Raw genomic sequence first — 13912 nt, 5'->3', positions numbered from 1 at the left:
TTAATTGTCAAAACCAGCTCGAGCTGTACAGTGCTGTTAGCAGTTGATGTCACTCTTCAATAACGCAGACCCCAAAGCAAATCGGCGGTAGGAAAATAGGTTTATTCAAAGAGGACAAATCTACATTGGAAATAGATGGTCATTTCTACCCTGCCCTCTGTGATTCTCCAGTGATTCTCTCCAGTGGTTCTCTCCAGTGGTTCTGACCGTTTCCCGGTAGTGAGGAATTCTTCTTCCGTTCCACTGGTTGAAAAGGACTTCTCTAATTAACACTGCACAGGTGATCTTGTACCATTTCAAGTACAGTCCTTGGATCAAGGGATATCGCTTCAGCTTCAGATGGTAGACTCTCATGATCTGTAACGAAGGAAACAAAAAAAGTGAAAGTAACATGTCCTGGTTTCAAGAGAAATTGATATTTAACATAGTAAGCATGTCCCAATTTTCAGGAAAACATTGGACATTTCACCGAGATATCCCTAATACGATGACTGAAGTGTACAACATAGAAGCTTATCAGGTTCTGATCATCTTACTGTGCCTCTTCACCCGAGACTGGCCCCCGATAGCTAATCAATCAGTTCTTTATGCTCCAGGCTCTGCTTTGTCATTAAAAAGGGCAACCTTGCAATGAGTGACATGTATCCATTGTGATTTTTTCCCTGGACCTTTACTGCTGCCCTCGTTATGAGCAAAACTTGATAAGGACCTTCCTGTTTTGGCCCTAATGTGTCTGTGACATGTTTTTTTTACCATCACCCACTGTCCTGATAGTACGTCATGTCTCCCCTCGGGAGTTATTCCCCACTGGCAACGACGTCACTGGCAACGATAAATCCCGCAATAATGACATAGACCAGGTTTCTCTTCTGCTGAATGAATAATGTTATTGGTTTCACTCGGAAACCTGCACAACTCTTGATAACAGCGAGTTGATTATGTTGTTTGGTGTCTCTGTCCAGCCGTGACAACCTGTCGATGATGTCTCTCCCAGTCATTAGTTGTGGAAACAAACGTTTTTTTTTGCAAATCATCATGTACGGATTGCGTCAGTTGATGAGTGATTGCCCCATTTTTGTAGGAATTGAGTGCATCTTCATCTTCCATGTCGGGTAACCCACTGTGTCTAACTTCCTCTGTTCTAAACCTTTCTTTAAATTCAACAAAGGGTCCTTTCAGTTTTTGAACACATTTGGTTATCTCTCCCCAATTGGTGGTTGCATTGGTCACCGTTAGCGGGACACCAGCCGACAACATCCGGTGAAAAAATTGGAGGGCCGCAATTCAAATAAATATGAAACATTCATGAACATAATTCATGATCTTGTATCATTTAAAAGCTTAATTTCTTGTTAATCTAACTGCGTTCTCCGATTTCAAAATAATTTTCAACCAGCACAGGCTTCATAAAATCACAAATAGCGATTAAATAAATCATTTACTTTTGAAGATCTTCCTCTGTTTGCAATCCCAAGGGTCACAGCTACAACATGAATGGTTGTTTTGTTAGATAAAATCGTTTATATCCCAAAAAGTCTGTTTAGTTGGCGCCATCGATTTCAGTAATCCACTCGTTCAACATGCAGACAAATGAGCACAAAAAGCTACTGCTAAACTTCATCGAAACAAGTCAAACGTTTCTATTTAATTTGCAGGTACTCTAAAATGTAAATAAACTATAATATTTCATAGGGGAAGTAGTATGTTCAATAGGAAAGCAAAATTAGTAAGTGCACGCCCTCTCCTTCGCGCGCCGAAAGACTGATATTGTTCCGGTGCTCTTCTCACCAAAACTCCAATTACTTGTTCGTTTTTTCAAAAAACAAGCTTGAAACCTTGAATAAAGACTGTTGACATCTAGTGGAGGCCATAGGAATTGCAATCTGGGAGACAGATTTACATAGAAACAATAAGTTTCCATAATTAGAGCATGGGACCTCAAAAATAAAATTCTGGTTGGATTTTCTTTGGATTTTCACCTGCCATATCAATTATGTTATAGACTCAGACATTATGTTAACAGTTTTAGAAACGTCAAAGTGTTTTCTATCCAAAACTACTAAGTATATACATATCCTGGCTTCTGGGCTTGAGTAACAGTCAGTTTACTTTGGTCATATCAGTCAGGCAGAAATTCAGGAAACTAGACTTTATCCCTAATTAAGGAAAACATGTATGGCTCTCCATCCATCGGCCACATCTTGCTCTTCACCACCCACAGCTCTATAAACCTTTTCTTCAAGTACACCATGTTCACGGTTGTTCAAAACAAAGGCTAATAACTGGAACCCATCATAAGGATGTAGATTGTAGAGCTTCTTATAACGCTTCAAATGGTCTCATGTTTTCATACCCACTTCTCGTGGATGTTTCAACATTTTTGACCATTCATCCTACTGTTCTGGAGATGCTGATTTATGTGTGATTACTGTCACTGGAGGTTTGTCTTTTCTTCCTTTTACAATCTGTGTCCTGGTTGGCCTAAGACATTGTTCATCACTGCTATCAGTATCTGTTGACTCAAACCCAGGCAGTGCTGACTAGATGCTTGAAACCCAATCATCTTGCGCAACTCAGCCTGAAGGTAGATTGGGGGAACAAAGGGTCCACAGGTGAGGGTCAAGTCTTCCACCCTTGCCTCCTGTAAATTGTTGAATTTTGCCTTTCAAGGTTCTTATCTGTTTACCAAGATCTTCCCAACTATCTTTATCTCACTGCAATGTCCTATCACAGTTATCAAGACAGATTTTCTCATCCCTCTTCCTTACTTCGGCTAATACCGTTAAAGACCGTCTTATTTGTGTCAACGAGTTAGACGCTCTCTGTATTTTCCCCCAAGCTTTTTGTATATCAGACAGATTCCATATTCCATCTTTGTCAACAATGATGGAATATTTCTTTATCTCTTGCCTACACTTTTCTACTGTGAAATGGTTCTTTATACCACTAGACAGTGAATTTAAAATATATTTCATGCTCACATCCGGAGGAGCTGTTACTCCCTTCTCCAGAGTGGTTTTCTCACTCATGATAAATATCTATATGTTTATTTATTTATTTAACCTCAAAAGACAACCCCTTGAGGACTCAAACCTCCTCCTATCTATAGAACACAAATTGTTTCTGCAGGGCCTGGTGACCCATAAAACTTGTGTTCACTTCAAAAGCTTGTTGAAGGCTTACATTACCCACACCTGTACAAATTGCTACTCATCTAGCAACTCACTTCTATGCAACAAGGTTTCACAAAAATGACTCTGACCTTTTAATAGAGGACTTGAACCCCTATAATAGAGATTTAACAAATAGAAAAAAGGACTTGAACCTTATACAGCACAGATATGTATCTCTCATGGCACACACTAATTTTAACCTGATTTGCTTATTTTAAAACGATATTGGTCTAGACTCACTCAGCACTTATGCCATCAATCAGGAGATTAAGAGTTGACTCCCAAAGTGGGCTCAGCCTTCTCTCTTTCTTCTGGATCAACACAGTTGATGAGTTTTCTTGTTGTTGTTCGTGACCAATTCATCCGGGTTACGACACCAAGTGTTAGCAGTTGATGTCACTCTACAATAACACAGACCCCAAAGCAAATCAGGGGAGGAAAATAGGTTTATTCAAAGGGGACAAATCCTGCTTGGAAGTAGATGGTAGATGGTCATTTCTTCCATCTCTCCGGTGATTCTCTCCGGTGATTCTCTCCCAGCCCTAGCCTGTGGTTGGCCAATTAGAATTCCTTGCCATAAAACTGGGCCAATGGCCAAATAACAAGTATCCCATTTTGTTGTGTTACAGCCTGAATTTAAAATGTATTAAATTGAGATTTTGTGTCACTGACCTACACAAACTACCCCATAATGTCAAAGTGGAATTACTCATTTATTTACAAATGAATAAAAAATGAAAAGCTTGAGTCAATAAGTATTCAATACCTTTATTATGGCAAACCTAAATAAGTTCAGGAGTCATTTTGTTTCTTAACAAGTCACATAATAATTTGGATAGAATAAAACTGTGCACAATACTAGTGTTTAACAAGTCATCTATTGGCAGAAGGGTAAAAAAACAGACATTGATTAACCATTTGAGCATGGTGAAGTTATAAATTACACTTTGGATGGTGTAACAATACACCCAGTCACTACAGAGATACGGTGTCCTTCCTAAGGTGTCCTTCCTAACTCAATTGCCAGAGAGGAAGGACACCACTCAGGAATTTCACCATGAGGTCAATGGTGACTTTAAAACAGTTACAGGGTTTAATGGCATTGATAAGAGAAAACTGATGGCTCAACAACATTGTAGTTACTCCACAATACTAACTTAATTGACAGAGTGAAAAGAAGGAAGTCTGTACAGAATAAAAATATTACAAAACATGAGTCCTGTTTGCAACAAGGCACTAAAGTAATACTGTACAAAATGTGGCAATGAAATTAACTTTATGTCCTAAATACAAAGTGTTATGTTTAGGGAAAATCCAATACAACACTGAATACCACTCTCCATATTTTCACGCTACATAATGTTATGGGTATGCTTGTTAACATTAAGGACTAGGGAGTTTTTCAGGATAAAAAATAAACTGAATAAAGCTAAGCACAGGTAAAACCTTAGAGGAAAACTTGGTTCAGTCTGCGTTCCACCAGGCACTGGGAGAGGAATTAACTTTCAGCTGTAATCGCTGCCAGCTACCAGGTCTCAGAACATACCTTCCAGCTGGGCAGTATGTAAATTAAATCATGCTATAGGCATATGTTTGTGTAATAACTGGGTACTTGTGATAGGTTCTTCAATATTTCATAGTTCTCTCATTACATACTACACAACAAATCAAATGTATTTGTCACATACACATGGTTAGCAGATGTTAATGCGAGTGTAGCGAAATGCTTGTGCTTATAGTTTGATTTTTATTTATTTTTTTATTTTACCTTTATTTAACCAGGTAGGCTAGTTGAGAACAAGTTCTCATTTACAACTGTGTCCTGGCCAGGATAAAGCATAGCAGTGTGAACAGACAACAACACAGAGTTACATAGGGAGTAAACAATAAACAAGTCAATAACACAGTAGAAAAAAGAAGAGTCTATATACATTGTGTGCAAAAGGCATGAGGAGGTTAGCGAATAATTACAATTTAGCAGATTAACACTGGAGTGATAAATGATCAGATGGTCATGTGCAGGTAGAGATACTGGTGTGGAAAAGAGCAGAAAAGTAAATAAATATAAACAGTATGGGGATGAGGTAGGTAAATTGGGTTGGCTATTTACCAATGGACTATGTACATCTGCAGCGATCGGTTAGCTGCTCAGATAGCAGATGTTTAAAGATGGTGAGGGAGATAAAAGTCCCCAACTTCAGCGATTTTTGCAATTCGTTCCAGTCATAGGCAGCAGAGAACTGGAAGGAAAGGCAGCCAAATGAGGTGTTGGCATTAGGGATGATCAGTGAGATACACCTGCTGGAGCGCGTGCTACGAGTGGGTGTTGCCATCGTGACCAGTGAACTGAGATAAGGCAGAGCTTTACCTAGCATGGACTTGTAGATGACCTGGAGCCAGTGGGTCTGGCGACGAACATGTAGTGAGGACCAGCCGACTAGAGCATACAGGTCGCAGTGGTGGGTGGTATAAGGTGCTTTAGTAACAAAACGGATGGCACTGTGATAAACTGCATCCAGTTTGCTGAGTAGAGTATTGGAAGCTATTTTGTAGATGACATCGCCGAAGTCGAGGATCGGTAGGATAGTCAGTTTTACTAGGGTAAGTTTGGCAGCGTGAGTGAAGGAGGCTTTGTTGTGGAATAGAAAGCTGACTCTAGATTTGATTTTAGATTGGAAATGTTTGATATGAGTCTGGAGGGAGAGTTTACAGTCTAGCCAGACACCTAGGTACTTATAGATGTCCACATATTCTAGGTCGGAACCATCCAGGGTGGTGATGCTAGTCGGGCGTGCGGATGCAGGCAGCGAACGGTTGAAAAGCATGCATTTGGTTTTACTAGTGTTTAAGAGTAGTTGGAGGCCACGGAAGGAGTGTTGTATGGCATTGAAGCTCGTTTGGAGGTTAGATAGCACAGTGTCCAAGGAAGGGCCAGAAGTATACAGAATGGGGTCGTCTGCGTAGAGGTGGATCAGGGAATCACCCGCAGCAAGAGCAACATCATTGATATATACAGAGAAAAGAGTCGGCCCGAGAATTGAACCCTGTGGCACCCCCATAGAGACTGCCAGAGGACCGGACAACATGCCCTCCGATTTGACACACTGAACTCTGTCTGCAAAGTAGTTGGTGAACCAGGCAAGGCAGTCATTAGAGAAAACAGAGGCTACTGAGTCTGCCGATAAGAATATGGTGATTGACAGAGTCGAAAGCCTTGGCCAGGTTGATGAAGACGGCTGCACAGTACTGTCTTTTATCGATGGCGGTTATGATATTGTTTTAAAAAAAAAAAAAATATTTCACCTTTATTTAACCAGGTAGGCTAGTTGAGAACAAGTTCTCATTTGCAACTGCGACCTGGCCAAGATAAGGCATAGCAGTGTGAACAGACAACACAGAGTTACACATGGAGTAAACAATTAACAAGTCAATAACACAGTAGAAAAAAGGGGAGTCTATATATACATTGTGTGCAAAAGGCATGAGAAGGTAGGCAAATAATTACAATTATGCAGATTAACACTGGAGTGATAAATGATCAGATGGTTATGTACAGGTAGAGATTGGTGTGCAAAAGAGCAGAAAAATAAAAATAAATAAATAAAAACAGTATGGGGATGAGGTAGGTGAAAATGGGTGGGCTATTTACCAATAGACTATGTACAGCTGCAGCGATCGGTTAGCTGCTCGGATAGCAGATGTTTGAAGTTGGTGAGGGAGATAAAAGTCTCCAACTTCAGCGATTTTTGCAATTCGTTCCAGTCACAGGCAGCAGAGAACTGGAACGAAAGGCGGCCAAATGAGGTGTTGGCTTTAGGGATGATCAGTGAGATACACCTGCTGGAGCGCGTGCTACGGATGGGTGTTGCCATCGTAACCAGTGAACTGAGATAAGGCGGAGCTTTACCTAGCATGGACTTGTAGATGACCTGGAGCCAGTGGGTCTGGCGACGAATATGTAGCGAGGGCCAGCCGACTAGAGCATACAAGTCGCAGTGGTGGGTGGTATAAGGTGCTTTAGTGACAAAACGGATGGCACTGTGATAAACTGCATCCAGTTTGCTGAGTAGAGTGTTGGAAGCAATTTTGTAGATGACGTCGCCGAAGTCGAGGATCGGTAGGATAGTCAGTTTTACTAGGGTAAGTTTGGCGGCGTGAGTGAAGGAGGCTTTGTTGCGGAATAGAAAGCCGACTCTTGATTTGATTTTCGATTGGAGATGTTTGATATGGGTCTGGAAGGAGAGTTTAGAGTCTAGCCAGACACCTAGGTACTTATAGATGTCCACATATTCAAGGTCGGAACCATCCAGGGTGGTGATGCTGGTCAGGCGTGCGGGTGCAGGCAGCGAACGGTTGAAAAGCATGCATTTGGTTTTACTAGCGTTTAAGAGCAGTTGGAGGCCACGGAAGGAGTGCTGTATGGCATTGAAGCTCGTTTGGAGGTTAGATAGCACAGTGTCCAAGGACGGGCCGGAAGTATATAGAATGGTGTCGTCTGCGTAGAGGTGGATCAGGGAATCGCCCGCAGCATGAGAAACATCATTGATATATACAGAGAAAAGAGTCGGCCCGAGAATTGAACCCTGTGGCACCCCCATAGAGACTGCCAGAGGACCGGACAGCATGCCCTCCGATTTGACACACTGAACTCTGTCTGCAAAGTAATTGGTGAACCAGGCAAGGCAGTCATCCGAAAAACCGAGGCTACTGAGTCTGCCGATAAGAATACGGTGATTGACAGAGTCGAAAGCCTTGGCAAGGTCTATGAAGACGGCTGCACAGTACTGTCTTTTATCGATGGCGGTTATGATATCGTTTAGTACCTTGAGCGTGGCTGAGGTACACCCGTGACCGGCTCGGAAACCAGATTGCACAGCGGAGAAGGTACGGTGGGATTCAAGATGGTCAGTGACCTGTTTGTTGACTTGGCTTTCGAAGACCTTAGATAGGCAGGGCAGGATGGATATAGGTCTGTAACAGTTTGGGTCCAGGGTGTCGCCCCCTTTGAAGAGGGGGATGACTGCGGCAGCTTTCCAATCCTTGGGGATCTCAGACGATATGAAAGAGAGGTTGAACAGGCTGGTAATAGGGGTTGCGACAATGGCGGCGGATAGTTTCAGGAATAGAGGGTCCAGATTGTCCAGCCCAGCTGATTTGTACGGGTCCAGGTTTTGCAGCTCTTTCAGGACATCTGCTATCTGGATTTGGGTAAAGGAGAACCTGGAGAGGCTTGGGCGAGTAGCTGCGGGGGGGGGGGAGCTGTTGTCCGAGGTTGGAGTAGCCAGGCGGAAGGCATGGCCAGCCGTTGAGAAATGCTTGTTGAAGTTTTCGATAATCATGGATTTATCGGTGGTGACCATGTTACCTAGTCTCAGTGCAGTGGGCAGCTGGGAGGAGGTGCTCTTGTTCTCCATGGACTTCACAGTGTCCCAGAACTTTTTGGAGTTGGAGCTACAGGATGCAAACTTCTGCCTGAAGAAGTTGGCTTTAGCTTTCCTGACTGACTGTGTGTATTGGTTCCTGACTTCCCTGAACAGTTGCATATCGCGGGGACTATTCGATGTTAGCGCAGTCCGCCACAGGATGTTTTTGTGCTGGTCGAGGGCAGTCAGGTCTGGAGTGAACCAGGGGCTATATCTGTTCTTAGTTCTGCATTTTTTGAACGGAGCATGCTTATCTAAAATGGTGAGGAAGTTACTTTTAAAGAAAGACCAGGCATCCTCAACTGACGGGATGAGGTCAATGTCCTTCCAGGATACCCGGGCCAGGTCGATTAGAAAGGCCTACTCACAGAAGTGTTTTAGGGAGCGTTTGACAGTGATGAGGGGTGGTCGTTTGACTGCGGCTCCGTAGCGGATACAGGCAATGAGGCAGTGATCGCTGAGATCCTGGTTGTAGACAGCGGAGGTGTATTTGGAGGGCCAGTTGGTCAGGATGACGTCAATGAGGGTGCCCTTGTTTACAGAGTTAGGGTTGTACCTGGTGGGTTCCTTGATGATTTGAGTGAGATTGAGGGCATCTAGCTTAGATTGTAGGACTGCCGGGGTGTTAAGCATATCCCAGTTTAGGTCACCTAACAGAACAAACTCTGAAGCTAGATGGGGGGCGATCAATTCACAAATGGTGTCCAGGGCACAGCTGGGAGCTGAGGGGGGTCGGTAGCAGGCGGCAACAGTGAGAGACTTATTTCTGGAGAGAGTAATTTTCAAAATTAGTAGTTCGAACTGTTTGGGTATGGACCTGGAGAGTATGACATTACTTTGCAGGCTATCTCTGCAGTAGACTGCAGTTTAGTACCTTGAGCGTGGCTGAGGTGCACCCGTGACCGGTTCGGAAACGAGATTGCACAGCGGAGAAGGTACGGTTGGATTCGAGATGGTCAGTGATCTGTTTGTTTACTAGGCTTTCAAAGACCTTAGATAGGCAGGGCTGGATGGATATAGGTCTGTAACAGTTTGGGTCCAGGGTGTCTCCCCCTTTGAAGAGGGGGATGACTGCGGCAGCTTTCCAATCCTTGGGGATCTCAGACGATATGAAAGTTCCGACAATGCAGTAATAACCAACGAGTAATCTAACCTAACAATTCCAAAACTACTACCTTATACACACAAGTGTAAAGGGATAAAGAATATGTACATAAAGATATTTGAATGAGTGATGGTACAGAATGGCATAGGCAAGATGCAGTAGATGGTATCGAGTACAGTATATACATATGAGATGAGTAATGTAGGTTATGTAAACAAAGTGGCATAGTTTAAAGTGGCTAGTGATACATGTATTACATAAAGATGCAGTAGATGATATAGAGTACAGTATATACATATGAGATGAGTAATGTAGGGTTTGTAAACATTATATTAACATTATATTAAGTAGCATTGTTTAAAGTGGCTAGTGATATATTTTACATAAATTCCCATTATTAAAGTGGCTGGAGTTGAGTCAGTGTGTTGGCAGCAGCCACTCAACATTAGTGGTGGCTGTTTAACAGTCTGATGGCTTTGAGATAGAAGCTGTTTTTCAGTCTCTTGGTCCCTGCTTTGATACACCTGTACTGACCTCGCCTTCTGGATGATAGCGGGGTGAACAGGCAGTGGCTCGGGTGGTTGTGGTCCTTGATAATCTTTATGGCCATCCTGTGACATCGGGTGGTGTAGGTGTCCTGGAGGGCCGGTAGTTTACCCCCGGTGATGCGTTGTGCAGACCTCACTACCCTCTGGAGAGCCTTATGGTTGTGGGCAGAGCAGTTGCTGTACCAGGCGGTGATACAGCCCAACAGGATGCTCTCTGCTGCGCCTTCTTCACGACGCTGTCTGTGTGGGTGGACCAATTCAGTTTGTCCGTGATGTGTACGCCGAGGAACTTAAAGCTTACTACCCTTTCCACTACTGTCCCATCGATGTGGATAGGGGGGTGCTCCCTCTGCTTTTTCCTGAAGTTCACAATCATCTCCTTTGTTGACGTTGAGTGTGAGGTTATTTTCCTGACACCACACTCCGAGGGCCCTCACCTCCTCCCTGTAGGCCGTCTCGTCGTTGTTGGTAATCAAGCCTACCACTGTAGTGTCGTCCGCAAACTTGATGATTGAGTTGGAGGCGTGCATGGCCAAGCAGTCGTGGGTGAACAGGGAGTACAGGAGAGGGCTCAGAATGCACCCTTGTGGAGCCCCAGTGTTGAGGATCAGCGGGGTGGAGATGTTGTTACCTACCCTCACCACCTGGGGGCGGCCCATCAGGAAATCCAGGACCCAGTTGCACAGGGCGGGGTCAAGTCCCAGGGTCTCGAGCTTGATGACGAGTTTGGAGGGTACTATGGTGTTAAATGCTGAGCTGTAGTCAATGAACAGCATTCTCACATAGGTATTCCTCTTGTCCAGATGGGTTAGGGCAGTGTGCAGTGTGGTTGAGATTGCGTCGTCTGTGGACCTATTTGGGCGGTAAGCAAATTGGAGTGGGTCTAGGGTGTCAGGTAGGGTGGAGGTGATATGGTCCTTGACTAGTCTCTCAAAGCACTTCATGATGCCGGAAGTGAGTGGTCGTTTAGCTCAGTTACCTTAACTTTCTTGGGAACAGGGATAATGGTGGCCCTCTTGAAGCATGTGGGAACAGCAGACTGGGATAAGGATTGATTGAATATGTCCATAAACACACCAGCCAGCTGGTCTGCGCATGCTCTGAGGATGTGGCTGGGGATGCCGTCTGGGCCTGCAGCCATGCGAGTGTTAACACGTTTAAATGTTTTACTCACGTCAGCTGCAGTGAAGGAGAGTATGTAGGTTTTGGTTGCAGGCTGTGTCAGTGGCACTGTATTGTCCTCAAAGCGGGCAGAAAAGTTATTTAGTCTGCCTGGGAGCAAGACATCCTGGTCCGTGATGGGGCTGGTTTTCTTTTTGTAATCCATGATTTACTGTAGACCCTACCACATACCTCTTGTGTCTGAGCCGTTGAATTGTGACTCTACTTTGTCTCTATACTGACGCTTAGCTTGTTTGATTGCCTTGCGGTATTCGGTCATGTTTCCGGTCACCTTGCCCTGGTTAAAAGCAGTGGTTTGCGCTTTCAGTTTCAAGCTAATGCTGCCATCAATCCACGGTTTCTGGTTTGGGAATGTTTTAATCGTTGCTATGGGAACGACATAGTCAATGCACTTTCTAATGAACTCGCAATCCACGTGATCGAAGCAGTCTTGAAGCCTGGAATCAGATTGGTCGGACCAGCGTTGAACAGACATGAGCGCGGGAGCTTCTTGTTTTAGTTTCTGTCTGTAGGCAGGGAGCAACAAAATGGAGTCGTGGTCAGCTTTTCCGAAAGGAGAGTGGGGGAGGGCCTTATATGCGTCGCGGAAGTTAGAATGGCAATGATCCAAGGTTTTACCAGCCCTGGTTGCGCAATCGATATGCTGATACAATTTAGGGGGTCTTATTTTCAGATTAGCCTTGTTAAAATCCCCGGCTACAATGAATGCAGCCTCAGGATATGTGGTTTCCAGTTTGCAAAGAGTCAAATAAAGTTTGTTCAGGGTCATCGATGTGTCTGCTTGGGGGGGAATATATATACGGCTGTGATTATAATCAAAGAGAATTCCCTTGGTAGATAATGAGGTCCACATTTGATTGTGAGGAATTCTAAGTCAGGTGAACAGAAGGACTTGAGTTCCTGTATGTTGTTGTGATCACACCACGTCTCGTTAATCATAAGGCATAAGTCCCCGCCCCTCTTCTTACCAGAAAGATGTTTGTTTCTGTCGGCGCGATGTGTGAAGAAACCAGCTGGCTGCACTGATTCCGTTAGCGTCTCTCCAGTGAGCCATGTTTCCGTGAAGCAAAGAACGGATTTCATCAACCTTGTTGTCAAGAGACTGGACATTGGCAAGAAGTATGCTAGGGAGAGGTGCGCGATGTGCCCGTCTCCGGAGCCTGACCAGAAGACTGCTTCGTTTGCCACTTTTACGACTTCGTTGTTTTGGGTCGCCGGCTGGGATCCCTTCCGTTGTCCTGGGTGGAAGGCAGAACACAGGATCCTCTTCACGAAAGTCAGTTTCCTGGTCGTACTGATGGTGAGTTGACGTTGCTCTTATATTCAGTAGTTCTTCCCGACTGTATGTAATGAAACCCAAGATTACCTGGGGTACCAATGTAAGAAATAACACGTAAAAAAACTAAATACGGCATAGCCGGAAAACTCATACATTCCAACGAGTTCCACATTCAGCAACGTTGACAACTTGTAAGAGAGAATACAGTTGAAGTCAAGACCTAGGCCGGGATTCAATCCGACAGCATGTTGTCGACAATGCAGCTTTTAAAGGCAATGTTCCCGTGTTCGCAGGGAGGTCTCATTCACGCTGCATATGTCGGCTCAATCGAAAATTGCCTTTAAAAACCGCATTGTCAACAACCTGCAGTCGATTGCTACAATGTTTAAATTGTTGTACTGTACAATATACATTGTCCCAAATGTTTGTGTGAAGGTAATCTCTTCCCAATACCCGTAACTGAGATTAAACAAACACTTGGATATTGTCAAATTTAAACAAAGTACTGACACAAATAAACACCCCAAACTTTCACAGCACAGTTTAGCCTACACATGACCTTCAGGGACAAAGCGCTGATCTGGAGAGGTGTACACTGTAAGGGCATGATTTTATACCATTTTAAATGTTCCCTGCTAATAAAGGTCTATTTGGAAACACTGGCAAACTTTTTATTTCCTACCCTGTCACACTATTGTTTAAAGGCAGTCAAAAACGTGATATTCCTGTGTTTTATATATATTTCCACAATTGTGAAAATGATGATAATACCCTTTTAGTGTAAGAGCTGTTTGGAAAGGCCACCTGAAATTGCAGCCTGTTTTGGTGGGATGGAATTTTGGCCCACCCTGGTGACATCGCCAGGCAATTAATTAAGACAGTCCTAGCAAAATTCTTGCTTGAAACTAAAACTATTTGCTAAGAAGCTATTTTTGTTTCTTGTTGACTAGTTTAATACATTTTCTTTTACAGTAATGTACTTAATTGTTACCAAGAAATGATTCGGATTTTGAGATAAAACGGGCTGCAGGGTTTCTGAACTCTGTCCTAGGGCCCCCCTGGGTGCACATTTCAAATAGCCAATAGCCCCAGGGGGGGCAGGACTGAGTTTGGGAAACCCTGCTCTATAGGGTTGAACTGCAGCTTTAACATTGCCCTATAGAGAGCAGTAGACATTTCGATAAAACTCTTGGCTGCACACT

This window comes from Oncorhynchus mykiss, chromosome 12, assembly GCF_057628025.1.
Source record: "Oncorhynchus mykiss isolate SJ-2025 chromosome 12, ASM5762802v1, whole genome shotgun sequence".
Taxonomy (NCBI): Eukaryota; Metazoa; Chordata; class Actinopteri; order Salmoniformes; family Salmonidae; genus Oncorhynchus; species Oncorhynchus mykiss.
The sequence above is the reverse complement of the archived record's forward strand: the minus strand, read 5'-3'. Positions refer to the sequence as shown.